Raw genomic sequence first — 25494 nt, 5'->3', positions numbered from 1 at the left:
TCTTTGGGGTAAATACCCAGGAGTGTAATTTCAGGGTCATAGGGAAGCTCTTTTTTTAATTTCTTGAGGAATCTCCACAAATCTCCAAAATTTCGCCCTTCATTCTTACCTGATCTTTGCCTATGGTGTGTCATAATTAGTAAATACATCTTCCCGAAAATTCACTGAGAGAGATGGAGAGTAGGAGAGGAACAGAGAGAGAATGCGGAATAAAGAGAAGGAAAGATTGCCTTCCCTAAGGTTATAATAAAAAAGCAGTAAAATAAAGATTTTAGAGATAGGATGTGAGACAAAGAAGGCACTAGAAAACGTGGAGGAAGATATAAGAAAAGAGTCGCGGGCAGGGAGAAAGGAGACATTCACCTTAAGTGGATAACCCACGCTGATGCATACATTAAACATGACATTCTCTGTGCGCATTGCAGAAAGCCCTCGGGTCCTTCCAGGAAGGCTTGGGTCACAAACGGTGCCACAGGGTGGGTGATCGTGAAGTGGCTTGTTCCCAAGCCCCGAAGGCGGCCCTGAGGCAGGCAGATGAGGCCCCTGCAGCCTCCCTTGGCCGCCATGTGGGGGGCTGCTGGCTCAATGAAGAATTCTTTGTTCTTTCTTTCAGTAGCCACTACAGTTGCTCTGTGTTTTATTTTCAATTAAATCTCCACTAATCCTCCACTACAGAAAAACAGAGCTGCTTCAGCTCCCCTTTCCCTTCCAGAAGCAATACAGTCTGCAGAGAAACCTTTTATGGTACAAGCCCGGCCTTGTACATGCTATAAACGACGCATATGCCACCCGCTTGCCCACAAGGGCTTTCAGAAAGGTGCTTCATGGGCCCCCGGACCAGGGGCTCCCGAGGCAGCCTGTGAATAGCGCCTCTTGTTAAGACGGTTGCTATAGCGAGCCCTTGTTTTTAATTCAATGGCGTAGTAAATAATACTTTATACATGATGGGGGGGTGGTCACTTTAAATCGCCTACTCTTCATTGGTCAGAAAGGAGAATTTTTAGGCTTTGAGTCAGGGCACAGAGCACCTGCTTCTTTGGCTTCTTCGGATTTTGACTCTTTCCCTCCTTGCAAGGTATTGAGGTTTAACATGTTCTAGATACTTGGGTCCGCACGAACAATGTTGAACAATGTTTATTAACATTGAACAAAAATAACATTTCGACTAACACTTCCCCTATTTGTTTGGGAATGAGACCTAAATGGGAAGTCGCCTTTCTTGCCACCAGCGGCCTATCTGGGCTCTGCCAATGTGACACTAAAAAGACGTTTGGTCACATCTAAGGGACTGTGGGGAGAAAACCATAGCACCGAGAAACAGAAAATTCGGTCTAGGTAAGCACTTACATCACATGATAAGTAGTTGACAGCTCTGGGAATATCTGGTCGCTCTGGAAACACAGAAAATTGGGAATGGACTGAAGGAAATCAAGGGGGGTCATGGAGAAGGGGCACCCCTCCTGGTAACGCTCGGCTGGGGGTCAGGAATGACACACTTCTGGGGGATAAAAATAAAAGGAGCATAGAGGTTAATAAAATGGGGACATATTCCTCTCTCCAGACACAGGGAGGTGAAAATTACTTATCACCTGCTGGAGTGGATGTGAGAACGGGCCAGTGACCAAGTGTGTGGCAGGGAATATTTTGTAACGAAGAAGCCGTCTGTGAGAAGCCTGCAACAGGCTTCCTCCGGCTTCCGAGCAGAGCAGTGTCTTGTGGCTGTGTCTCCTCATTAGAGGACAACAGCTGTTTCTGACTATAATTAGCTCACAGTTCAACAGTCAGCTCCGGTCCCTTACACCTGTACCACACACAACATGGAAATTACAGAAGCACATGTTGTTTTTCCTTAAATCACCTCCACTTACACACGTTGTTAAGCATCTAATAGAAAACAACCGTAACTTCCCTAGATCCCTTCCTCCTTGGAACGCTTTTTAAAAAGCAGGTTGGGAAAGTCCTGGCTTTTATGGGCCCCTGTTCTCATTTCCAATCCCACCTCCATGCTCCACAGCCCCCCTGAATTACAGAAGGTCTCCAGCGCTGTCAACCAACCCACCATGCATCAGGCCATAAAATCTTATTTTCAGCCACCTGCAGGATGATGGAGGGAAGAGGGAACTGCGGCGAGAAAGGGGGGCGGGGGGGGCTCCAGCTGGCTGCCGAAGATGGTTTCAACAGAATTGGCGGGGGCGGGGGGGAGGGTAGGGGTGGAAGGGTGCAGAGTCTGGGGTCATTTCCTGCCAGGTCTGTGCTGCATGGGGGAGGGGGAGGACCCATAATCACACTGTCTCACAGCTCCATTAGTGTCAAACCTCATTAGGAGCCTAGCACACTTGGCAGCAGTGGGCACACAAAAGAAAGAACCAGCCAAAGTCTGCAGAGCGCTGAGTCGACCATGGCGACTTGGGGGCGGGTGGGAAGGAGGGATTGTAAAATTCCCGACTGGGTAATTAGAGTCAGTGGGGAAGCAGATAGGCCCTAGCAGGCCTCTCATTTCTCTCCTGGCTGTTCTAGAGGATTGGCAGGGGCTGCCGTCTTCCAGGGGTGAGGCGATGTGCCTGTGTCATAATTCACAAAGAAAAATAATCATTCATTTGCACCCTGTTCCTGAGGAAAGCGGAGGACGGGGACTGTGGTCACAAGTGTTGTGGGCGTCCAGGCAGGGCAAGGAGAGGGCATGTGGTGGTTACCTTGGGGGTGGTTAACGGAAAAAAACTGGGTACGTGATAAGCCGACTTGTCATAAGTTAATATGAACCAGTTCACATCGTTTACACATGGGGTAAAGAAACTAGGGAGGACTGTGTGTGCGTGACTAAATATGGTGGGGTTGTTACCTATACCACCTTGCTTTGTCATTGCATCATTCTGATCTTCAAATTCAACTACGGCAAAGAAAGTGAATGTGATAAACGCGAAACATACAAAATGGCTCGTGTTAGCTGCTGTGTTTGCCTTTGATGGCAGTTTTATAAAATATGAAAACGTATCGATCCAAAAGGGGTTTTAAAAATTTGTTTAATTGAGGTGTCCTCTATGTGCAATCAAATACATCTCTTCTAAGTGTACAATTTGATGAGTTTTGACAGTTTTGTGTAATCATCACTGCGTTAATGCTCAGGACATTGCCATCCAAGCAAAAAAGTTCCCTCTTGCCCCTTAGCGGTCCACCCCCTTCCCCACCCCTCCCCCCCCCACAGCCCCAGACTACTACTGATTTGATTTTAGTTATTTTGATTATTGCCTTTTTGAGAATTTTATAGGCATGGAATCATGTAGGCTTTTGAGTCTGGTCCCTTTCAGGTTCTTCTGTGTGGTTGTGTCCTCAGGGACCTGCTCCGTTTGACTGCTGGGTCACACTCCATTGCGTGACTATACCACAGTCTGTTTCCCCACTCACCACCTGATGGACATTGGGGCCACGTCCAGTTTGGCGTTATTATGAATAAAACTGCTATGAAAATTCAGGTACCAGTCTCTGTGGAGACATGTTTTTATTTCTGTTAATGATCTTTGCCTCTGTTATCAAATTGGAGGGAATCAAGCAATCAATCTCCTTGACCAACCATCCCGCAGATGGGGGGCGGGTGGCTGCTGACCCAGCTAAGGTGCGGGAACCAGGGTAAGTCTATACGTTCCAGAATGTGATGATGAGAAAGAGCAAGGCAGGAATGAGAGCAACAGGTGCCATCTTTCACGTAGGCACGTAGGTCCTCCTGGGGTGAGGACCCTGAGTCCCAGGCTGTCCCTCGGTGTTTGTGACTGTGTGCCACGTGGGTAAATTCGAAAGCTCCTGTAAGTTGCAAGACAATAGAACTCCATTTGGCACAAAACCTGAACACCGAACTTTCCTTTGTTAGCTTATCACCTAAGCAGGCTGGCAATTACAAACAGAACATGATATCAGACAGAAGGGCAACAAAATAGGAGAAACCAAATCTGAGCTACTTCCTGAGTGCATCATTTGAACACATTTCTGGAGACCCCGGGGAATGGGCTGTGGTGACCTGAATGGTAAGCACTGAAAAAAGTTCAAGTACAGAAGGATCTGTCTGTGTATTCTGAGGCTGCAATTCTCTTGTTGCACGGGCTGAAGGTGTGTGTCACAACACGAAAGCCAACTCCCCTGCCATGCAGAACTTGACTCAAAAAACTCAAACTGTGGTCCTTCGGCTTCAAGATGCCACAGCCAAGGGGTGCCCGGGTGGCTCAGTTGGTTAAGCATCTGCCTTTGGTTCAGGTCATGATGCCAGAGTCCTGCGATCAAATCCCGAAATCAGGCTCCCTGCTCAGTGGGGAGTCTGCTTCTCCCTTTCCTTCTGCCTGCTGCTCTGCCTATTTGTCTTCTTTCTCTCTGTGGCATATAAATAAGTAAAATTTAAAAAAAAAAAATGCCACAGCCAGGTGCAGGCACAACATCCCTTTGATGGCCATGGAGGACAGTAAAAGACTTCTTACCCCCTTAAGGCTCTGTACTGGCCTACTCAGTGGCTATTATGGACACCACCTTTTTGCCAACAGAAGTAATTTCTTTCATTCCCCCAAAGATTAGAGAATTACAGAAATAAACAACCATTTTAAGCACCAATTTTTAAGGCACAACTTCATTTTCAAGAACACCTGAAACCACAATGAGTCTCATTGCGTTCTGTTTTCCTAGTTCCTTTGAGAAGGGCCTGACCTTAACTTTGCTATTAGACATTTTGGGATTTCTGGAGCCCAGCTTTACCCTGAGGGAAAATAAGGAAACAAATAAGCTTAAAATTTTTTTTTTTTTTTTTTTTTTTTTTTTACCTAACCCTACATCCTAAAGTCGCTGTTGAAATACATCAGAGTCAAAGTCTGCAAGGTCTTAAGGCCAAGCTCACAGGAAAGTCAGGCAAAGTAGAAGCTAGGAAGGACATGGATCTGCTGAATATATTAAGCTTGCATATGTGTGTTTGTGTGTTTTCTAACCCTCTAAGGTAAATTTATACCGATCCATACAGATGTACTCTTTTCTGTTTATTATTCCCAGTTGGGTGATGGATGTTAATGTTGTGCAAAGGAAAAAGTCTGGAGCTCGACAGCATTCCACCTATTTTATTTTAAGGCAAAACAAAGAAAACGAAAGCTTGTTCTTTCAGCCAGTACTTCTTGCTCTCCCTAATTCTACCCAGACTGGATCGTCTTAAATCTGATTTGGGATTTGAGCATTATTTGGATTAGCTCATTAGTGGGGCACCATTCTGACAAGCCACTAATCTGGGGCACTGGTGCACAACACCATGACAGTATTAGGTTGAAAATGAGAAATCTAATGAGATTAGACGGATCCTCGTGCGCATGGTCTAAAGGTACTTTGTATGGAGATCCAGAAGCTCGGGAATGCGGGAGGTGGACAGATTGAGGCGTCAGACTCAGCTGAGCTAGAACACAGCAGCTCCAGGGCCCAGAAGTGACTTTGCTCGAGAAGGCAGCAGTGTGGCACCTTTGCTAAGCAGGTTCTGTGCAATGTCAAGCAATTGCCCCAGATTAAAAAGTAATAGTAATAAAAGGCAATGATTTGGGGTGAGGGTGTGTCAGGGCGGGCTGTGAGCAGAGCAGAGGTGTTAAGGTAAAACTCTGAGGCAGTCAGGTTTTCATTTCCCCGTGAGAAGCAGAATACGTGACAGGTGAGGACTGAGTGGCGCCTGGAACCAGCTCTGTTCTGAAGTCGCTTGCCCTACGTTGGCGGCCCAGATAAACTCCACTGATGTTTTCTCCTTTATAAAAAGATTTTCTTTCTTCCCTTTGTCATTTTAGTCATTTTTAAGCTAAACAGAACATGCTGGTTCTTTTTTTGAGAATGGGGCCGTTGCTAAGATCAGAAAATGCTGGATTCCAACAATGCAATGATTTATAATGTCCAGATGTGGTCACGGGGCAGCATGCAACACACAGTGGAAGGGTGCTTGGTGCCTCCCCCACCCCTCTCCCCCCTCCTCCCCTCCAAGAGGAAAACAAAAGTTTCCATGGCATTTTCTTGCTTATAAGTGGAAAATCAAGGCATTAACAGAGACCATGAGCCGGCCTCCTGGGACGCAATTCCTTTCTTCATGTTGTGCTAGTGTGCCACCTTGTGGTGACTTTTAGGACTCCGTGAAAGACCTACTGGTTAATACGGGCGGCCCCCAATTCGGTATTCTTCCTGACACCTAGAAAAAAAATTCGGTGTCAGTCCGTTCTGTTAATCATCTTTCAAATGAGTTTGTGCAAGACAAAAGCAAATGTATTTTCAACACATGTTAATAACATATAAAATCAAGCACGTGGCTTCTTTTGTGTTCTTCCCTGCCAGACAATGAGCACCGTTTTGACTTAAAAGTCAAGAATTACCATTTAAACTTTAGAACTTAATACAAGACAGAACTGGTTCCATTTTTTTGTTTTACCTTTTCAAAAGCATTTAAGGATTTAGAGAAGAAAGTCAGCCAGAAACTAATGGGTGACACATTTTAGTGGAATATCTGTTTGTTTTAACTATCTTAATTGAATGTGGATGAAGACTTTAGGTATATTAGAACAAATCAAGAATTCTGGTCGTGACATGAAAGGAAAAAGTGGAGACACAGACAAATTCCAGGTGTCACAGAATTGTAAGAACTTTCTAGGCTGAGGAAAAGATTCTAAAGGAGAGAGAGAGAGGAAAAAACAAACAAACAAAAACCCCAAAAACAAAAAACCAAAAACCTATCTGAGAAATGTATCTTTGAAGATGCATCTTAACCTTTCCTGCCAGAAAACAAAAGGCGCAATCCAAAATAGTTGTCCTAAGCTCAAAAAACAACATTGTAAGAATCACTCGGACATGACATTGGATGCTGTGGTAAGTGTTACTTTGGTGAATGAAGCAGGAGCTGTATTTGGAGGGTTTCAAGTATTCCAAGCAGAAAAAAATTAAAAAGCTGAAAAAAGTGGAGACATACCCCCACAGTCTTTGTGAGCTGGGGGGAATGGTTCATGATTCCAAGGATCTTTTTTTTTTTTTCTTTTAAACAAGAATTCAGGCAGAGAGAGAAAGAGAGGTTTATAAGCTTTTTCTTTTTTTTTTTATTTTTATTTTTATTTTTTTTTTAAAGATTTTATTTATTTATTTGAGAGAGAGAGACAGTGAGAGAGAGCATGAGCGAGGAGAAGGTCAGAGAGCAAAGCAGACTCCCCATGGAGCTGGGAGCCTGATGTGGGACTCGATCCCGGGACTCCAGGATCACGCCCTGAGCCGAAGGCAGTCGTCCAACCAACTGAGCCACCCAGGCGTCCCTTATAAGCTTTTTCTTTTCAACAACACCCATTGTAGATTTTATCGTTTGCTTTTTCTTCCTGAGAGTCATCTGACCCCTCTGTCATTCCACTGAGGTTGAGCAGTAATCTATTATTTCACTTAAACACACACGGAAAGATGTGATGTCGGTTAGTCAAAGTAGGAGAAGCAGACCTGCTTTGGAAACAAAAACTCTGTTCGAGCTTCAGAAGGAACGTCCACTGGCCATTGGAAGTCTGTTGCCAGGGAGATGGTTACCAGGCACAGGTGCTCTTGCGGCGGCCTCTCGCTCACCCCCGCACGCCCGCCTGATACCCCGGACTGATGTCATGAGTGAAAGGTTTCCAAATATTTAATTTTTCTTGTGTGTCTTGGAAAGAAGGGATTGTGCTCGAGTGACTGCTTTTCAAAGGCAAAATTAGGAGAGGAAGAAAGGAAGAGTGGGGGGATGGGAGAACAGGACCGGAGAGCCACGCGGCAAATGGGGGAGCGTGGACACTCACGGGAGCCCAGAGACACGCCCTAGCGATTCGAGAACTGAGTCCCGGCTTGGTAGCAAGGCCAGCCCATGAGGACAAAGAAGCCAACACGATGTGATTTCTACTAACTATAGTTTATTGACAGCGGACCGCGTGCCAGCCACTCTGCCGGCTCCTTACACACCCCGTCCTATTAATTCCCACACTCGCCCAGCGCGAGGCCTTATTATCACCATTTAACATGCGAGAATACCAAGCATCAGAATGGTTATGGAACTTGCCAAATGGTAATGCCTTTTTTTTTTGGTTTGATTTCAAACCCTTGTCTGCCTCCAAATATCTTCTTCCTGGGGTTTTCATAGGACTTGTGATTGCTAAGATTTCATAGGAAAAATTCACAAAACACTGGCTCTGTGCCATGAAACACTTTTGGATGGAGTGTGTGTGTGTGTGTGCGTGCGTGTGCGTGTGTGTGTGTGTGTGTGTGTGCAGTTTAATTGCAGACACGGGTCTTGCCTTTAATGGAACTCAGAACCCGACTCGGAAAAATAAGTAGATAAAAAACAACAAAACTTTTTTTATTTTTTAGTCTAAAAATTCGAGGAAATATTGAGAAACTGAGATATATTGAGGGTCTGTGATGAGGGGAAACTTGGAACTTTGGAGGTAGAGTCTGGATGGATTTTAGGTCATTGGAGACAAAATCTTCTCAGATCTGGGGGTTGGAAAACAGGTGTAACCGAGGACTTGACTGTGCTGACTTTTGGCAGGTGAAAGCTTCCCTCCACGAGGTCTGGCTGTCTTGATTGTCCTAGGAGGTGGCAGACTTCAGTGAGGTGACAAAAGGGACTGTTTTCTGAGATCCGTGATGGGTGATTTGGACTGGGGGTGAACTGGGTGTTTGCCAATGTGTGTGTGTGTGTGCACACACGTACACAGGGGTGAGCCTGGGTTGAGGGGAGGAAGTGACAGAATGGAGGGAGAGAAAGACAGGGAAAAGTCACTGAAACTCAGTTTAGCTTTCCTCATTATTTGGCCCAGAACCAGCTCAGGTTAAACGCCATACACATAATTCTGCTGTGGGAGTTTGTCCTTTATTTATTTATTTATTTATTAAGATTTTATGTATTTCTTTGACAGAGAGGGAACACAAGCAGGGGGAGTGGGAGAGGGAGAAGCAGGTTTCCCGCTGAGCAGGGAGCCCGATGTGGGGCTTGATCCAGGACCCTGGGATCATGACTTGAGCCAAAGGCAGCCGCTTAACAACTGAGCCACCCAGGACCCGAGTTTATGTCCTTTAACTAAGAAAGGAAAAGAAAAACTGTAGCATCTTTGTATTTTGTTATTAATTCATGAAGAAAAAGTCTCTATAGGTATCTTGGTATGTCACAAATGGGAAGAAATATATATAAATATATTTTTTTCCAAAATCCAGGAGGAGGCAGACGTCCTTCAGAGTGGTTCAAGCCGGTCCTCTTCAGTCTACAGGCACACGTGAGCTGGAGGGCTTAGCGGGGGCTGTGGGTCTGCGGCAGACAGACACGAAAGCACCAGGCTGTGAGGCCCCATTAGGAAAAGGTGCGGCAGTGAATTATTTTTATAGCCTGGAAATGACATATCTCATTCATTCAGTGAGTTATTTACCCTCCAGATTGAGTTCATAGAGCTCTGAGTCATACAAACACGTCCATTTCTTTATCTTTGGGGACAAGAGGAGGGTAGAAGGTGAGGCCATGAGAAGCAGGGAGGGGAGGAAGAGGGACAGGCTGATAAATGCTTCAGGGCCTCATGGAGCAAGCCTGGCTGAGGCAGGCCCCATCCCGTCTTGGAGGGGTTAGCGGCCAGGCCTGCCTCCTCTCCCCTATGAAAGCTGGCCAGCCCTTTGCTAAGCCCTGCCTGAGGTGCATTCCGAAAGGGAAAAGGTTTCTTCTTCTACAATTTGACCATTCTTTCATCTGAGGAAGGGGTGTGTGTGTGAGAGAGAAAGACAGAGACAGAGACAGAGAGACAAAGATGGTGTGGGTGAGAGAGACAGAGACACACAGAGAGAGACAGAGAGACAGAGGAAGAAAAAAAGACTGTTGGCAATGAAATTACTTCTGTACTTTTATCCAAATCCCACCAAATTGGACAAGTAATTTACAGGCCACCGTGTGAAGCCTGCCTCCCTCGTAACTGGTCCCTCTTGCTGTATGAAACCACCATCGAGGGGGGAAAGGTAATAGTGGATATGCAAATACTTCTCGGCTCTGCTTGGGTATCTTAGTAAAAAATCAAACCTCTCTGCCTTCAGTCCCATTTAAATAAAAACATCACTTGCCTCCAACCAGTAGAATACATTTTCCCGGCTGATTGATGCTTTTCCATTTATTTTATAATGTATTTTTTTCCTCAGCAAGGGATTGTTCTCCCGAATGTCAAGGAGGAAATATTTCCCAAATCATGCACTGTGATTGGCGGGCTTGGGCCTAATCAGACAGAGAGGTAGGGAGGGGGGAAAGGAGCGATGTGTCACACTGGGCTCTGGTTCTGGATAAAGAGGTGCTTTGTAATGCCGGGCTTCCTAATCTCTAGGCCACAATCAAATTACCCTCCCCTGCCCCCTCCACTCGCCTCCTGTCCTCTCCCCACACACCCCGCACACGTGCACTCACACACACACACACACACACACCACAACCTCTTCAGATCTATCACTGACAGAACAGTTATTAAACAAAATCTCAGCCCAGGGAATTAATAATGTCAAGGATTCATTTCTTTATCAAATGTTGTGCCTGAAGGAAGAGTACTTTGTGCTTGCAGAAAGACCGAAGTACATTAATCACCTGAGGGGAAGGGATGGGTTTGGGATTTTTAATACTCGTCCAATGAGTAGGACACGAGACAAGGAGAGAGATCTCTGGAAGTGTTGGCAAACACAAAGAGGCTACGTCCTGGTTTTCTGAAGGACTCACGGTCCCTTGGGAGCCATCGAGGGCTCTGGGGGGGCGGGGGATGGGGCGGGAGATGGGCTGAGCGTGGAGACTTCCCCAGCTGGTGGGGGTCAGCCCACCATGGAGTGGAAAGGAAGGGGCCCGAGCATCCTCAGGAGGCCTTTCCTTCTGACATCTGACTATTTGATGGTTCTGTCTCCTTTGCAATCCGCCGAGAGGGGTGCGTGGGGCGTGGGGAGGGTGAGGGAGGCAGGGAAGAGCAGCGCTACAGGTGGGAGCCCCCGGACATTTAACCGCCTTACAAGGTGAGTAATTCTTAAAGCCTGGCTCTGTCCTCACACCCCTCTTCGGCGGTGTCTGTCATCCAACAGCGTGCAGTGACACACGAAGAATACAGAATAGGGGCAAGAATTAGTCTCTCTTCATTCCTCTTGACCTTATTCTCTGGGGTGCTTGCAGACGGCCGCTCCCCTGATGAAGAGGGGGAAAGGAGTCAAGGGGCTCACGGGAGATCCACAATCAGTGCATCTCAGGGAGGAGCTCTGGGCAGCCCACTCCGGAGGCAGCCACACTGCCACTTAAACTGTCGGTTTGAGCCAAGCCACGGTCATCATCACAGACAAAGAGTGTCTTCATCTAGTGTCTGCGCCTCCTGTTCTGAATTCTTGATGATTGTATGAAATGTGCCGCCCTGGAAGTTTCCGCCCTAGTGGCCGGGTTCAATTACAAATCAGAGCGCCTTGTTCACGGCTGCTCTATCACCATCACGTGGAACGTGTGTGGGTGGCGCTCGGGCTGAGGTCTGGAAATACAGCGGAGCACCTTCCGGGGGGTTACTCTTAACCAAGGGTGGGCTGGAAGCCTGCGGAGAAATGCCCTGTCTATGTCCTTCGGCTGACATTTTGAGGAAGCATTCTTTACACTTCCCAGAACTCCTGGAACCCCGTCGCCTCCAGCGGCAATCTTGAAAATACGCATTTTATCCTGGCTTTTTCCTTGCTGTTCTCACAGTCTCTGCTCCTTCGCGCCTACTTCTGCATTATCTCCTAAATTAACTACCTTCATCCAAGTCCTTGTGTGGGGCCCTGCTTTAGGGGCAAGTGAACTCAGCACCTATTGAACAAGTTTATATATTTAAAATATGCTTTATCACCAAGTTCAGTATATTTATATATTTTGCAAGTTCAGTTTCTTTTGACCCAAGCGGGTAACATGCTCATACATCGCATGCGTTGGTGAGTCCTTAACCCATTCTTCCCTTATGAAATCGAAGGCCCACACTGCCAAAGTGGGCTATCGTCTTGCCACCTCAATCCATGGCACGGGGAGTAGAAAGAAACCAGACTGAGCTGCGCAGAGTGGCTAGCCAACGTCCAGGGGTGTGCGGGAGTCTGCAAATGCCTCCTCGAAGGTCCCAGAAGGGGAGCTAACTTAGGAATGGTTTGTTAACCCTCCCATGTCCAGGCTGGTATCGCAAATAGGAATGAATTCAATCAACCATGAATTCAAGTATGTATTGAAAACCTACCATGTGCTCAAGCACGTGCTAGCGTCTGAAGATCCAGTGGAGAACCAAACAGCTCGTTCTTGCCTGGCAGAACTTAGTATTTCATGGGAAAGACATGTGTTTATCACACAGAGTATAACTCGAATCTGTGATAAGTGAAGGGAGCCATAATAGAGGTCTGATTTCTCCTGGTGGGCTGAGGAAGGTTTTCCTGGAGAAGTGATGTGTCTGAGGGATAAGGGCGAGCTGGGGGACATGTAAGGTCGGTGAGGTCCAGCGGACTTCATAGGTTAAGTCCTTAAAACTGGGAAGGGGTGGGGGCGCCTGGATGGCTCAGTGGGTTAAGCCTCTGCCTTCGGCTCGGGTCATGATCTCGGGATCCTGGGAACAAGCCCTGCATCGGGCTCTCTGCTCCGCGGGGAGCCTGCTTCCTCCTCTCTCTCTGCCTGCCTCTCTGCCTACTTGTGATCTCTCTCTCTCTCTGTCAAATAAAATCTTAAAAAAAAACCAAAAAACTGGGAAGGGGTGGAGGAGTAGCTCATTGAAGGACAGCAGGCCACTGCCCATGAGAAGCAGAGTAAGAGAGGTTGAAAGAATCCATTGAGACTAAAGGCAATTAGAGCCAGATCAAGCAAGAATGTCTGTCTTTACCTGAAGAGTAACAGGAATCTACCGAAGGTTGGGTTTTTAAAAAATTCTTTAATTATATCAGTAATAAACGAATATTCTCTTGTTTGTAAACCATGCAAATAACGTATGTAAATCACAAGTCTGTCTTCTGCACCTTCCCGTATTCAATTATTTTCATAGATGTTACGTGCTGTGTCAAAAGAAACAGCCTCGGTGATCCAGCAAACAAAGGATCTGATTCTAAGTATTGATGCTGTACATTTAAAAAAATCAAAAGACATATTCTGTCACATTACTGTATTAATTCACAGAGAGCTAATGGGATATTTCTGGCCACTAGTACAATAAAATTTATTTGGAAATATTGTTTGATTCATCTATCTTTTCTTTTAAATGTTTCTTTTATTTTTTATCACATGTATATTATACATGTGATATATATATGTGTGTGTGTGTATATATACACACGCATATATATTGCAGATATTTGCTCAGTCTTTTTTTACTCATGGGATTCATGAATAAAAATCTTGGAGACCACTGGAAAGAGTGGTTAAGAGTGTGATTTCTGATATCAGTTTGCTTGCATGCAAATCTCAAACTTATCATGTAAAAGCTGGCCATTCCTGGCAATTTATTCAATTTTACTGTATCTCACATCTTAAATAGGGAGAATTATAGTACTTACTTCAAGGGTTATTGTGAGTATTGGATCAAATAAAACCTGCAAAGCCCTTAGAAGAGTGCCCAGCACATTATAAATGCTCAATAAAGGTTCACAATGATGATTAATGTTGTTAGTATGGTATTGAGCTTGTATCTGATCACCTCCCTAAACTTTTGTTTGGATTCTAAACAGGTTACAAGTTGAGTAGTTCGGATTTTCTTGGTTAACTATTGTTTCCTGGCAAATCATGACAATTCCAATATTTATTCCTTATTTCCTCATCTTATTTTACTGCCCTGGCATTCCCTTTCACACTGAAAGAGTAGTGGGGGGCAAGGGGGCACGCAACCTTGCCTTTAATTGAGATACCCGTGCCATGTCACCACTCAGTATAATACTTGCTACAGACCTAGTATATTTCTTCTACCAAGCTAAGGTTGATGACTTCTATTCTTAGGTGGCTAAAAGGTTTATTTTATTTATTTATTTATTACCGTTTATTGTGGACGGAAGGCATCAGCATTCTATAACTGAAACAAAAAGCTGAATTCATGACTTAAATAAGAAAGAGCATACTGGTTAGCCACCATCTCTCTGAACCAAGTAGCCTGCTGATCTTCATGGAGTTTGAGGTCAGGGATTATTCTGGGTTTATGCTGGTGACAGAGGTTGTAGCTGGTTGACATCAAACTTGAAAAGTATGTTTTGGGGAAGCAAGACTTGTTGACTACTAGGTTTCAGAATTGTCCCTCGGGTGACTCTACTACTAACTGGTTCAGCCTCAAAAGTATGGGACTGTCACTGACTGGTTGTTACTCAGATGTGGGTTCCATTAGATTGTGGTGTTGGTCAGTTAGATTGTGGTGAGTTGTCATTAATTGATCAAACAGCAGGTTGGACATAGTATCTAAAAAACACAGGGAAAAGAAATCAGTGGTTCTCCTGGTAGGCAGCTGTTCATCTCTAAAGAGAGAGGTATAGATAAACATTAGGAAGATGGCACATGAGAAGAGAATTCTAATCCTAGGAGGAAGATCTGGGATTGGAAGTCCAGTGAAGTAGTTAATAAATGCTCTCTAGAGAATATAACAAAAATAATAGGTGTGTGTCCTGGTTGAAATGACAAACCATTGCCTTATTGGGTATATAACTGATGGTAATAAAACAAAGCAGAAAGAAAAAAAAAAAGCAGGTACTATTTAGGTAACTAGGTGAGCATGTTGAGAAGAAAGGTTTTCAGCAAGAATTCAGGTGCCAGAGTTTGGGGCAGAAGAAGTTATCCAGATGAAATCAAGGTTCAAGCTCTAGAAGGTCTTGGGTACCAGGCAAGGTGTCCAGGCCAGAAATTGGCCAAAGATCATAAGACACATATTTTGTTTACAGAATGGAACCATCACATGATCTCAGAAGGATGCAGTAAATCATCTAGGGCAAAGACCCAAGAACAGACCAGATGGGTAGCAAGAGTGACTTGAGGCAGAATTCTCTGAGTATGAAAACCAGCATTCTGGGGATGGCAATGGGTCTTTCAGCCCAGACAGGCGGTTCTACCTGCATCGGGGGAAACAGAAATGGCACAGAGGGTCAAGGGAAGATCACTTAAGGGAGGGAGTTATTTGCATAGGTATGGTCAGAATTAAGGGACAATTATGGGATGGTGAGGCACTGGGAGAACTGAGGGGCCAGGAGAGGAAATGTTAGTACAAGAACTAAGTAAGAGCTGGAGCCTACAAGGAAGGATTTCCTGGTGTGTATTCTTAATTCTAGAAGAACACAGCTATTCAAGAGGCTGAACAATAAGGCTGAGGAGTGAAGGGAGGACTACCCTGACCTCACGTTCTCCCCACCAATGACCTCCTACAAGTCTTCCCTTGGCGAGGAGGCTGAGTGATTCTGTCCACAAGGGGTGGCCACTGCTTGGGCACAGGGAGGACAGATAACAGTGGAGAATGAATGAGGGGGGGTGATTAACAGAAAATAACCACCACATTCCTGAGTAGCAAGTCCACTGATGTCAAGTCAATGATATCTCAGAAATGCTTTTGGAGATTTAGATGCATGGCATGAACCCCCCATGAAGAAAGCATGGGCTCCAGGTTCAGCATATATATTCATGCTGGACTGTGAGCTGAGCCTTCCTGAAGCTTCCCGAAGCTTCCTGACGCATCGAGAAATGGCGGGGAATCAAAATCACAGTGGAGTCTCCGTGTTTTTTTGTGGCTGTGTCAAATTATGAAACTCAGGGGAGGTAAGAAAGTGAGCAAACCGGTCTGTTTTGTGATGTAGATTCTGAGGCAGAAAACCTCAGCATGTGAGAATCAAATGGAGCCTCATTAAGAGATAGAGCAAATGCGGGAATTCGCCCCTTTATGCATAACCAGCTTGAGTCTCTGCCTCAGACGATAGCCAGCGTTTTGTGAGTTAATGGTGTGTGACGCAGAAAAGGAGCTGTGAAGGGAGCAAATCTCTCTTTAAAGTGAACATTTTATAGAAATCCCATTTTCTCTGGGGCTCAAAGCCAGACCGACTTAGTGGATTAAGCTCTGAGGTTTCACTATGGGGATGGATTTCAGGTCAAGGCCAGCCCACAAAGCTATGTGGGGGATGGGGAGACAACCAAAATGAAACTAGCTGGTGATACGTAGAATACTACCTCTGGACGTCCAGAGGCGGCATCACAGAACCGCGTTGAGTTAACTTGGGTGGTGGTAAGGAATGGAGAAGGGACACGTGCTGTTAAGATGCTGCTAGTATTCGCTCTGCTAGCTGTTGAACTCTTAACCTGGGACAATTGCCTGGTGCCAACTTGGAGGGGGCCAGCCTTAATGGCTTTGTGCCATTCAAATGCATTTTTTGTCAGTCCTAAACAAAGTTATGTAATTATTTCTGTCACCTTGGGACTACTTTTCCTCCAAGTCACTTCCCATGAGACACGGAGCAGGTGCTTGTTGCCCTGGCCACACCCGTTTCAAGCATCCACAGCCTCAAACACAACCAGCTGCCCCAATCCATATGTACACACATTTGCACTTTCTGTGCGACAGCGCCTGGGGCATCTTGAAATCAGTGGGATTCAACCTAAGACTGTATAATAGGCCTGGCATGATTCAAGTGGCATCCTGGCACAGGGGTTGCACGTTTCCTTTGTTCTACTTCATCACCTCTTGGCTAAGAAGCCATTTCTGGGTCTGACAGTGGGGAAATGGAATTGGAAACTACAATACTCTTAGTACTAGTTCAAAGGTGTAATGAAAGCTTTTGAGCTATCTCTTTAATTAACAGTGCTCCTATTTTCTTTCTGGGATCTACAACACCCCCAACCTCATAGGTATAGGTATTAGAAAAAAGACTCCAGATTAGTCCTTTCTGATGTGGTCAGGGTCAGGGTTGAGATTGTGAAGGTCTTTTTCAGTTATTATTATTTTTATGGGTGTTTGTTTGTGGTTGAGTTTTGTTTTGTTTTGTTTTGTTTTTTTTCCTCTTGGCTTCATCTTTCGGAGCCTAGAAGCTCTATGTATGTGAGTAGAATAGTAGCTCCTAGATAGAAAAATGGAATGCTCTCTGTTCTCCATGCTGTTCTTCAGCTGTGCTGTGCCTGAGCTTGAATATGGCTCATATTCTATCACTCAAGTCTTGAAACCTGGTGAGAATTGTTTGATGTTCTTTCAGGGCTTGGGAACAAAACTAAGTGATTTTCCTCCAGGGTCCAGATTTCCATTTCTTTCAGATATTATTATTATTCCCAGAATGATATGCTTGTTTATTTCATCATAAATATTTGAGTGCTGGGCTAGGAAGACCAATTGGAAGGTTATTGCATTAGTCCAAGGAAAAGATAATGGTAGCTTGGACCATTGGAATAGTGTCAGTGGAGACAGGGAAGAGAATACACATTTAAGACATATGTTGGAGGTGGAATTGACAGGATGAGCCGTATGTGAAGCATCAGGGTTGGCCCTGAGGCTACGGTGACAAAAATACAAACGAGATTCTTGCTTTCATGGAGGTCATATTGCAATGAGGACGAGACAATAAATAACTGGTACATGTTGCAATAATCTCTAGGAAAGAAATAAACAGAGAGTAACTGGGGGAGGGGTGAGTAGGTGGCTACTTAAATTGGGTTGTCATGCAGCAGCCTCTCATGAGGAGGAGATTTGAAGGTTGAAAAGGAGCCAGATAGGCAAGGACCTGGGGAAGGGCAATCGAGGCAGATGGAAGAGACTGCATGATGGTTGCAAGACAGGATGAGCTTGGCACATCCTAGGCATTATCAGAAGGCTGGTGTGCCTGGAGTTGTCAATGAGGGGGAGAGTGAGTGATCTTGGTGGAGTTGCCAAGAAGCCATGCGGAGCCTGAGCACGGTGTTTAGATTTTGTCTAAATGAAACTAGAAGCCAGTGAAGAATTTAATAGGGGGGAAATGAGATATAATTTTTGTTGAAAACAATTACTCTGGCCAGTCTCTTAAGTATGGACTGTGGGGAGATCAGTTGGGAAGCTTTTGCAGTAGTTGAAGTGAGAGATGATGGTGGCTTGGACTAAGGTGGTGAAGACAGGAAAAAGAGAATGTATTCCAGACATATTTTAGAGGTCAGCTGATAGAAATTAGTGATTTATTGCATATTGTCGGTGGATGTGTGGAGAATGGAAATGTTTCTGGTTTAAAAAAAATTAGGTGGAGAGTGGTGACGAATGAAGAAGAATAGGGGGATCAGAAGTTAAAATATTCTTTCCTTCCACTCTTCTTGCTCCATCTTCTAATATCCCCTTCCTTATTCAATAATGGAGCACTGGGAAGAGACTTTACTAGGCTGAGACCAAAGAGATAGGAATTTTTGTCCAGCTGTGCCCATAGGCAATGGTATGACCTCAACTAATCCACACCACCACCATTTTCTCATTGTACTGTGGATCTCAGACAGCCCGCTACGTTTGAATTGGATAGATTTGTCCGGTGTGGGCCTGGGATTTCCTCCCACTTCCACCACCACTTCTAGAGCACTAAATCCAGAGGAAGGGACATGGATCCTTATGACCTAATATCAATCTCTATAGTGACAAGGACACTTGGAGAGGCCAATTTTTTTTACCTTCAAGATAATAATGGTTGTTGCTCACCTGCAAAAGCACTAGATGAGCCGTTAAGGCTACAGAATTAAGGAGGTTGATAGATTGTATTGTTTTGTGAGGCACCCATAACTGTGACAATTTGTCATGGGGCATTGTTTAGACAAAGTCATCATATGCTTTTTTATTAATTCATTTGCATAAAACGGAGCTGTAAAGTGTTTGCCTTTGTAGAGTATGTATAAACATACTCTGAACTCTCTTAGAACAACATTTTACAAAGGCATTTGAAAGTTTAAACTGCTAAGCAAATGTAAAGACTTATTAATATTGACCCATGAACTAATTAGATGCTGGTATAAAGAGAACTTTTCTTCCCCGGTCGGTACTATTTAAAATTCCAGGAGCAAATTAGAGTTTGAATCCTTACGCTTTGGAATTGAGCATTATATTGTAGACATAATAATCTAAAGATGTTACTTCTGGTGCCAACCTCACCCCATCTCTTGACGAAGGGATAGCCCTACACCGGTGATGGGTGCCATTCCCTAGTTACAGACAGTTGGATTGGAAGAGGCACTTGACCTGAGGGCACTGGTCCATAGGCTGGCTGACCAACGAATTGTGATGCCTGCACACAATGAAGATGAATTCTAGTGAATTCGTTTTTGGGAAGCAGGGTATTCAAATTGGAACATTTTGGCAAAATAAGGAAGCAATTAGTGAAGAAACTGAAAAGTTGCATATAGAGAAGCCATGAAATCAAGTCAAAGCCATTGCAAACTTGAGTTATAAAATAGCAGATGTTATAAATAAAGAGGGGAATTGAGGTAAGCTCTCTTACCTTGAAACAGCTCTCATCAAAGTCCCTAGTAGCCTGCTAATTAACAGCTCCAATTAGATCTCAGTCCTTGTTCTCCTCATCCTCTTCACAAATTTGGGTACTTCTGTGTTTTTTCCCAAACTTTTTCTTACCCCAGTGCTTTATCCTTTTTTCCCTTTCTGTTTTTATTCTTGTTTTCATTTGTTTGCTTTATTTTTGAGGATCTCGTCTTCCTTATGAGTCACAGTATGGAGATGATTTGAGCTAAGTTTTCTATTAGGGCAAACTCAAGATCCCATTCTTCCAATTTCTTGATTATCAATATCTGCATTGATCTCCTAGCACCTAAACTTTCCCCATCCAAAGCAGAACTTATCATTTCATAGCTATCCTTGTCACCCTTTCCTGATAATATGCTCTATTTTCTAACACAAGCTTTAAACCATGACATCGTCTTTGATTTATCTTTCTCCCTCACTCCTTGCAGCCAGTTTAAGATTATTTCTATATCTCAATATATCGATATATCTATCATCTATCTATTTATCTATCTATGTATATCCTTTGCAACATGCCTTGAATACCTTCTACTCTTTTCCATTCTCCCTGACATACTGATAGCCACCCTTCTTCACATTCAGATGATCCATTTCTCACTATTCAAAATACTTCTTAAAGAACTTCTTTGTGTTGCATTATAGTTCATTGACTAATCTTTCCAGTTACATGGTCGTTTCTTTTAAAAAAGAAATTAGCTTACTTATCTTTTTACCCCCTTCCCTGCCTCACCACCCCCCCATGAATGAGCTTGGCATAATTTCATTCACATAGGAGGTACTGAATAAGTATTTCTTGAGTTGTATTAAGGGACTTTATTGAATGCCTATCTCAAATAAACGCATTTGAATCTAGCTCCATTGGCTGTTTCTCTGCAATTTCAAGTTAGCGAACTATTTTTCTTCTGCCAAATACCTTTGTACTTGGCTCATTGTGGAGGCCTGCCCTATTAACACCTACTTTCAATCCTCTCTCCTCTATTAAAACTTTTAATGTGTGCAAGCTTATTCAAGCAGGGAGAATTGCCAATTGTAGTGCAGTAAAAACAGATCTTGCGAGGGTTGTGCTATCTTGGGCATGTCAGATGGCTAAGAAATAAATAGGCTTAAAGGGAAAAAAAATCCTCAGATTAGAAGAAAAAAAAGTTTGGTAAAGATAAGAAATCTTGAAGAGGGAGGAAGGGAAGGAGATGAGGATGTTGTTCAGAAAGTAGCTTGATAGAGATGAGGCCATTAGTATGAGCTGGAGCCTGGCCTGACACTTATCCTTTCCTCAGAGACCTTAATTGGGCTTGTAAGCATTCTCAAAAATGGTAAGATGTCAACACTAATGAAAATAGAACCATTTGTCCTGGAAACTTCTATATCAGATATTTTTTTAATGGTGTTCTTACAAAGGTTCACAGAGAGAAAAATGAAACAAGTTACATGTTCCTGTTGGAAGGAGCAGCTGAACTTGAGTTATTCCCAGAACTGACCAAAAGGGACAGAATTGGCCTGGATGTTAACTAAAGCTTCTTAAAATGTAAATATTTGGTGATTCTACTACTTAAGTAATTAAGTTCATTTATGGAGGCTCAGTTTGAACCAGATTCTCCATGGACAAGACATTGAAGTCCTCTGGACCAGAAGGCTGCTTGTGTCCTCTCCACTGTTGAGCCTACTCTATGCTTCTCCAGTGCAGCTGCTCAGAAATTATTTCTTCGAGGTGCTCAGGGGGCAGGACAGGAGGGGCCTGTGGAGAAAGACACTAGGGACCTGGAGAAGCTGGCTGGGGGAGGTGCTGAGTTCCCCTCCCAAACCTCAACCATGGCATCTCCACTTTCATCTGTTTGATAAAAATTTTTGTTTGAGGAGAGAGCTCTGCAGCTGTTTTTTAAAAGACAGAAAAAGATAAAGAGGAAAAATGAACTTTAAAAATCACAGCTCTAGCAGCTTGTGAAGTAACCTGTGCTTTTTTGCTTCCCCAGCAAGCCTTCCAGGATGAGGTAGAACTATTGAGCATTGCCCTGGAAATATGACCTAGAGGCTTGGTTTTTGAACTATCTCTGGTCCCAACAATAAATGAAAATTCTCTAACACTTTTTTTTTTTTAATAGAACCTTGTGATACAGACAGATACTCTGCCACCAGGGTTTTGGAGAACCAGGAGAGACTGGGAGTATTTATTAGAGGTTATTGTACTTAGTCTATGCTTATTGCAGTCATCATTCATGAAAAGAAAATGTTTGGGTTTACTGAAATAGAGATTTTAAGTTTTACTTTGGGGGGATTTGGGGGGTAGAAACGAATATAGAGTTGGATAGTAAGAATATACCTCAGATATAAGAGTAAGTGTTAGGGAGGAGTGAGGGAAACAAATAAAAATTATGCCTTCTTATTTTGTTAAATGTTTTACAGTTTTCAAGCTGAATTGGCACGTGTTATTCTGCTTAAATAAACAGACATCTCATATTCCATAGCTGGAAGGGGGAAAAGGCAGACCTTTCATCTCCTTAACTCTCTGTTAAGTCCACCTATAAACACCCATTCTGAGTTACCTCTGCTGTCTGCTTGCTCAGCGCCTACTTCCAGGCTGCCAAAAGCTGCTGGAAAATCATGCAGACTTGGCCTATGAAAAATTCATGTGTCCAACTCCGACTTGGCCATCATCTCTTTTCGGTAATCACATTGATTCTTCTATTCCATGCTCCAAGCCTGCTTTTCTATGTCAGCTAATCCAGACTTTTTTTTTTCCTCCCCTTATAATGGGTCACATGGTGGTCCTTAAAAAGATACACACACTTCTAATCCCCGAGTCTGCGAATGTTCCCTTATTTGGGGGAAAGGGTGTAATTAAATTAAGGGTTTTGAGATGAGATCATCCTGGATTATCTGGATAGGCCTTAGATCCAATGATGAATGAGACAGGAGATGGGATACACACACAGAGAAGGCCGTATGAAGGCAGAGGCAGAGATTGGGGTAACGCAGCAGGTAAGAAATGCCAGCAGCCTCCAAAAGCAGGAAAGAGTGAGGATGGATTCTCCTCTGGAGTCTTCAGAGGAAATGCAGCTCTAATGACACTTTAATTTCATACTTCTGGCCTCCAGAACTGTGAGAGAATAGATTTATGTTGTTTTAAGCTGCCTGGTTTGTAGTGATTTGTTGCAACAGTCCTAGGAAACTAATACACTCTTTTCACCCCTATATTTCCATCCTTCCTAGAAATAGATGGCCTTGACTCCTACTTTTCTAAGGAAATTGAGGCCATTCTTCCCCAAACCCCCCATTCACCCCTTCCTTTACAATAAACTGTCTCTTTCCTTTCCTAAATGTGTCTTTGCAGAAATGTACCCCTTTATTTCTGCCAGTTTGTTTATGGAAAGATGTCCATTCTCCCTTCTTTGCAAGAGTTGAATTCTCCATCTTTCATTGTGACTCAAGAGACCTAGCTGTCTTTGCCTAGCCTTCTCAGTCCTATGGGGAGGAGGCAGAGTCCAAGGCTCTTGGCATCTCCCAGATGAGCAGAGTCATCATAGAAAGAGAAGTCTGAACTAAGGGCTGGATCAGAAGGAGGGAAGATGTACTCTGGACTCAGATTGAAGCAGGAGAACTGCTCAGTGGGATCACAAACTAGAAGAGTGAGAGATTAGAGAAATCAAGACAGTGCTGAAACTGGGCTTCTCACCTTCCGCCATTGGTCTTTCCTTTTTTATTACCTCTTTTCTTTCTCAACTTCATCTGTTCCTCTCTGCATTTAGACATGTTCTTTTGCTTAATCTTGAAAGCATTTGTATTCCTTAACTGCTTACAGTGGACATATCATTTTATCCTCCTATAACTCTTCATCTGTGTTCTGCGAATCAGTAATTTCTCCTCTTTTGGAGACTGTCTTGTCCTCTTGTGTTTTCTTAATGGTCTGCTTCATTGACAGTAATGATGGGTCACTCCTACCCTTGGATTTTTTTTTTTTTTAAGAGAGAGAGAGAGAACATGTGAAGCGGGGGAGAGGAGAGGGTCAGAGGGAAAGGGATGGAGAGAATCTGAAGCAGGTTCCATGCTCAGCCCAGAGCTTATTGCGAGGCTCTGTCTCACAACCCTGAGATCATGACCTGAGCCCAAATCAAGAGTTGTTGGCTCAACTGACTAAGCCATCAAGTGCCACTGCCCTGGGATTTTTCAATCGGAATTGAACTTTTTTGTGGCAAAGCTGAGGTGTAAGAGCTATCAGCCACAATGTCTTCTGCCAAGTCTAAAAAGCAATAGGAGAAAATGATGCCAAAAATCACAGAGAGGCAGAGATGGAATAGGGAAACAGTTCTCACAGTATTCCAGTCCCTTGTTACTGTCCTACCTGAAGCTACCACACCTATGACCCCACCTGCTGTTTGAACAAGTGAGCCAATGGATTTACCTTATTGCATATGCTTGCTCACGTTCAGGTACGGTCACCAGGAAACTAAAAATCTCTGGCCAAGATGCCTCCCCTTCAAGCTGCCAGCGTTTTATTACTCTCAATGATGGCTGCCTTCTATGATGTCCCAACACCGCAGCCTCCATTTTAAAGTTGGCTTTCTAGACGAATTTAAGAGCTTCCTTTTTGTTCTTGACATTATCTCCCCATAGGATTTTATTGTCTCCTTTCAAATACGTTCAGGGCCTCTTCCATTACACTATTCTTTTCTCTTATTGATTTGCTCCTTTTCTGCCTTTTTCCAGTGTTTTGTCATTGTCTTGTCCCCTGAATGCAGGGAGCCCCTAAAAGTGAGCTCATGATATCCTTTAGTATTTCTGCTGCCAGTCTCAGTAGCCCAGACTTCCCTCAGCACTCTGTAGTTGACTTTAATCTAAATTTGTAGCTCAAACTCTTGTTGAATATGTCCAAGACCTAGGAGAGCTGAGTGGTTTTCCCAAGCCTGTCCAGCGGGTTAGTGGCTGCCCTGCTTTCTGAGGAGATTCCCCTGACAATTTATAATGATTTTTTTTTTCATCTCAGCACATTATACACTGGCCTATTTTATGACTGTTTATGATTCACAATTTGGTGGTTTATTATTTATATTGCTGCATATATGGGCAGATTGTAGAAAGTTGTTATCCCACCATTTTGACCATAAGAATATATTGACTCCATATTTATAAACAATCACTTCAATCAGAATTATTTTACCATTGCCAAGAAGGAACATTTTGATTCAAACTACATTAAGCCAACTGGATTATTTGATCAATTTTTTAATATAAACAATTCAGTTTCCATTTTTATTTTCATTTCACTAAAATTATTTTTCTCAAAATCAATTCTTTCTCATGAATTTTATGATGAAGATTTGATTTATCCATCAGGTTTTTCCCTCCAAAACACATCAAATGTTACCTATTATATCTTCTGCTATTACGAGTTTTCTTTTATGACTTTTACTTCAACCAAGTCTAATTGTCCAGGGTCAAATTTTATAGACAAAAATTTTGTTTAGAAAATTTGGTTCTTCTGTCACTCTTTAGTCAAGGACAAATTTTTCCATATGCAGTTTTAGCCATTGTCTGTTTTTTTTTTTTTCTTTAAAGATTTTATTTATTTATTTGACAGAGAAATCACAAGTAGGCAGAGAAGCAGGCAGAGAGAGAGGAGGAAGCAGGCTCCCCACTGAGGAGAGAGCCCGATGCGGGGCTCGATCCCAGGACCCTGGGATCATGACCTGAGCTGAAGGCAGAGGCTTTAACCCACTAAGCCACCCAGGTGCCCCCATTGTCTGTTTTTTGTGTGACAGTTGTTTCAGCCAAGTATTTTTTCCTCAGATCAGTTTTTGAATTTTCAATGCTACCAAGATTGATTCTTTAGTCAATTTTTCATGTATAATAAATTTTGCTGTGTGCAAGTTTTAGTTATTGTCAATTTTTTTCTGTTCTTTTTTCTGAGTAATATTAATTATGAATTAGACAAAGACTGATAGTTTGTATTTCATGAACTCAGTCTCAAGTGTCAAAGGGGGTCTTACTCCGTGCTAAGTGGTGTTGTAGGCACTTGGAGTATATAGCTGTGAGAGCAAAAAAGCTTTCT

Source organism: Neovison vison, chromosome 3 (assembly GCF_020171115.1).
Source record: "Neovison vison isolate M4711 chromosome 3, ASM_NN_V1, whole genome shotgun sequence".
In the NCBI taxonomy this organism is placed as follows: Eukaryota; Metazoa; Chordata; class Mammalia; order Carnivora; family Mustelidae; genus Neogale; species Neogale vison.
The sequence above is the reverse complement of the archived record's forward strand: the minus strand, read 5'-3'. Positions refer to the sequence as shown.